Below are 4,536 nucleotides of genomic sequence, written 5' to 3'. Positions count from 1 at the left end.
TGTTTTTAGTATGTTTTTAGTATGTTTTAGTTAGTTTTTATTATATTTTTATTAGTTTTTAGTTAAAATTCACTTTTCTGGACTTTACTATGAGTTTGTATGTTTTTCTGTGATTTCAGGTATTTTCTGGCTGAAATTGAGGGACCTGAGCAAAAATCTGATTCAGAGGTTGAAAAGGACTGCAGATGCTGTTGGATTCTGACCTCCTTGCACTCGAAGTGAATTTTATAGAGCTACAGAAGCCCAATTGGCGCGTTCTTAATTGCTTTGGAAAGTAGACATTCTGGGCTTTCCAGCAATGTATAATAGTCCATAATTTGCCCGATATTTGATGGCCCAAACAGGCGTTCCAAGTCAGCTCAAGAATTCTGCCGTAAAACGCTGAAACTTGCACAAGAATGGGAGTTAAACGCCCAAACTGGCACAAAAGCTGGCGTTTAACTCCAAGAAAAGTCTCTACACATGAAAGCTTCAATGCTCAGCCCAAGCACACACCAAGTGGGCCCGGAAGTGGATTTTTATGTCATTTACTCATCTTTGTAAACCCTAAGCTACTAGTTCTCTACAAATAGGACCTTATGCTATTGTATTATACATCTTTTGATCACTTTAGATCTTTAGATCATCTTTGGATGTCTAGTTCTTAGATTATGGGGGCGGGCCTCTCGGCCATGCCTAGACCTTGTTCTTATGTATTTTCAATGGTGGAGTTTCTACACACCATAGATTAAGGTGTGGAGCTCTGATGTACCTCGAGTATTAATGCAATTACTATTGTTCTTCTATTCAATTAAGCTTATTCTTGTTCTAAGATATTCATTTGTATCCAAGAACATGATGAATGTGATGATTATGTGACGCTCATCATCATTCTCACTTATGAATGCGTGCCTGACAACCACTTCCGTTCTACAAGCAAACAAGGCTTGAATGTTTATCTCTTTGATTCCTTAATCAGAATCTTCGTGGTATAAGCTAGAATTGATGGCAACATTCAAGAGAATCTAGAAGGTCTAAACCTTGTCTGTAGTATTCTGAGTAGGATTCAAGGATTGAATGACTGTGACGAGCTTCAAACTCCTGAAGGCTGGGCGTTAGTGACAGACGCAAAAGAATCACTGGATTCTATTCCAACCTGATTGAGAACCAACAGATGATTAGCCGTGCTGTGACAGAGCGCGTTGAACATTTTCACTGAGAGGACGGGACTATAGCCATTGACAACGGTGATGCCCAACATACATCTTGCCATGGAAAGGAGTAAGAAGGATTGGATGAAGACAGTAGGAAAGCAGAGAGACGGAAGGGACAAAGCATCTCCATACACTTATCTAAAATTCTCACCGATGAATTACATAAGTATCTCTATCTTTATTTTATGCTTTATTCATAAATCATCTATAACCATTTGAATCTGCCTGACTGAGATTTAAAAGATGACCATAGCTTGCTTCATACCAACAATCTCCGTGGGATCGACCCTTACTCGCGTAAGGTTTATTACTTGGACGACCCAGTGCACTTGCTGGTTAGTTGTGCGAAGTTGTGATAAAGAGTTGAGATTGCAATTGTGCGTACCATGTTGATGGCGCCATTGATTATCACAATTTTGTGCACCAATGGTAATGACCACAAGGTTATCATGCCCAGGGATGATGCATGCAGCATCTTCTTTGGTGAAGGTGATAGTGGGGAGGTCAGGTGACCTGTCCCTTCCTCTGACGTGGTATACCTCTTTAAGGTGTCTTTTGCGGGATGATTTGGAGATCCCTCCTCTTGCGAATCCTCTATTGATCATCTGAACATGTCTCGTCCACCCTCTTCGTCCCTTCATCTCTTTTTTGGCTCATCTATTTTGTTGGCTAGGAACCGATCTAGTCTCCCTTCTCGGGCCAGTTTTTCTATGACATTCTTTAGGTTATAGCACTCGTTGGTAGGGTGCCCGTAGATTCGGTGGTATTCGCAATACTCTGTCTGACTTCCTCCTCTCTTGTGTTTAATTGGGCGAGAGGGTGGGATCTTCTCAATGTTGTATATTTCTCGGTAGACATCTACAAGGGACACCTGATGAGCAGATAATTTATACGCTTTTTGGCATTATTTTTAGGTAGTTTTTAGTATGATCTAGCTACTTTTAGGGATGTTTTCATTAGTTTTTATGCTAAATTCACATTTCTGGACTTTACTATGAGTTTGTGTATTTTTCTATGATTTCAAGTATTTTCTGGCTGAAATTGAGGGACCTGAGCAAAACTCTGATAGGAGGCTGACAAAGGACTACTGATGCTGTTGGAATCTGACCTCCCTACACTCGAAATGGATTTTCTGGAGCTACAGAACTCCAAATGGCGCGCTCTCAACGGCGTTAAAAATTAGACATCCAGATCTTTCCAGCAATATATAATAGCCATACTTTATTCGTGATTAGACAACGTAAACTGGCGCTCAACGCCAGTTCCATGTTGCTATCTGGAGTCAAACGCCAGAAACACGTCACGAACCGGAGTTGAACGCCCAAAACACGTTACAACTTGGCGTTCAACTCCAAAAGAAGCCTCAGCTCGTGGATAGATCAAGCTCAGCCCAAACATACACCAAGTGGGTCCTGGAAGTGGATTTATGCATCAATTACTTACTCCTGTAAACCCTAGTAGCTAGTCTAGAATAAATAGGATAGTTTACTATTGTATTAGTAATCTTTGATCATTCGGTCTTGTGACCACTTGAGGGCTGGCCATTCGGCCATGCCTGAACCTCTTTCACTTATGTATTTTCAACAGTGGAGTTTCTACACACCATAGATTAAGGGTGTGGAGCTCTGTTGTACCTCAAGTTTCAATGCAATTACTATTATTTTCTATCCTATTCGATTTATTCCTGTTCTAAGATATTCGTTGCACTTCAACTTGATGAATGTGATGATCCGTGACACTCATCATCATTCTCACCTATGAACGTGCGTGACTGACAACCACTTCCGTTCTACCTTAGACCGGGTGCATATCTCTTGGATTCCTTAATTTGAATCTTCGTAGTATAAGCTAGAATTGATGGCGGCATTCATGGGAAATTCGGAAAGTCTAACCTTGTCTGTGGTATTCCGAGTAGGATTTCAGGATTGAATGACTGTGACGAGCTTCAAACTCCTGAAGGCTGGGCGTTAGTGACAGACGCAAAAGAATCAAGGGATTCTACTCCAACCTGATTGAGAACCGACAGATGATTAGCCGTGCTGTGACAGAGCATTTGGACCATTTTCACTGAGAGGATGGGATGTAGCCATTGACAATGGTGATGCCCTACATACAGCTTGCCATGGAAAGGAGTAAGAAGGCTTGGATGAATGTAATAAGAAAGTAGAGATTCGGAAGGAACACAGCATCTCCATGCACCTATCTGAAATTCCCACCATTGAATTACATGAGTAACTTTATCTTTATTTCCTGTTTATTTTATTTGTCTTTTGAATATCTAATCCAATCATATTTGAATCCGCCTGACTGGGATTTACAAGATGACCATAGCTTACTTCATACCAACAATCTCTGTGGGATCGACCCTTACTCATGTAAGGTTTATTACTTGGACGACCTAGTACACTTGCTGGTTAGTTGTGCGAAGTTGTGAAGTTATGTTTGGACCATGGTATTGCGCACCAGGTTTTGGCGCCATCACCAGGGACAATCAATTTCGAACAACAATTTAAACACGAGTAACAATTTCGCTCACCATGTTTTTGGCGCCGTTGCCGGGGATTGTTCGAGTATGGACAACTGACGGTTCATCTTGTTGCTCAGATTAGGTAATTTTCTTTTCAAAAAGTTTTCAAAAATTTTTCAAAAATTTTTTCATTTTCGTTTTTCAAAAATATATTTTTCGAAAAAATAATAAAAATACAAAAAAATTCATAAAATCATAAAAACCAAAAATATCTTGTGTTTCTTGTTTGAGTTTTGAGTCAATTTTTAAGTTTGGTGTCAATTGCATGCTTTAAAATTTTTTCTTGCATTTTTCATAAATTCATGCATTCATAGTGTTCTTCATGATCTTCAATTTGTTCTTGGTAAGTCTTCTTGTTTGATCTTGATGCTTTTTTTGTTTTGTGTCTTTTGTTGTTTTTCATATGCATTTTTGCATTCATAATGTCCATGCATTAAAGATTTCTAAGTTTGGTGTCTTGCATATTTTCTTTGCATAAAAATTTTTTCAAAAATATGTTCTTGATGTTCATCATGATCTTCAAAGTGTTCTTGGTGTTCATCTTGACATTCATAGTGTTCTTGCATGCATCATGTGTTTTGATCCAAAATTTTCATGTTTTGGGTCATGTTTGTGTTTTTCTCTCTCTTCATTAAAAATTCAAAAATAAAAAATATATCTTTTCCTTTTTTCTCTCCTAATTTTTGAAAATTGGAGTTGACTTAATCAAAAAAATTTTAAAATTAGTTGTTTCTTACAAGTCAAGTCAAATTTTCAATTTTAAAAATCTATCTTTTCAAAACTTTTTCAAAAATCAAATCTTTTTCATTTTTATCT

This window comes from Arachis duranensis, chromosome 2, assembly GCF_000817695.3.
Source record: "Arachis duranensis cultivar V14167 chromosome 2, aradu.V14167.gnm2.J7QH, whole genome shotgun sequence".
NCBI classification, from domain to species: Eukaryota; Viridiplantae; Streptophyta; class Magnoliopsida; order Fabales; family Fabaceae; genus Arachis; species Arachis duranensis.
The sequence above is the reverse complement of the archived record's forward strand: the minus strand, read 5'-3'. Positions refer to the sequence as shown.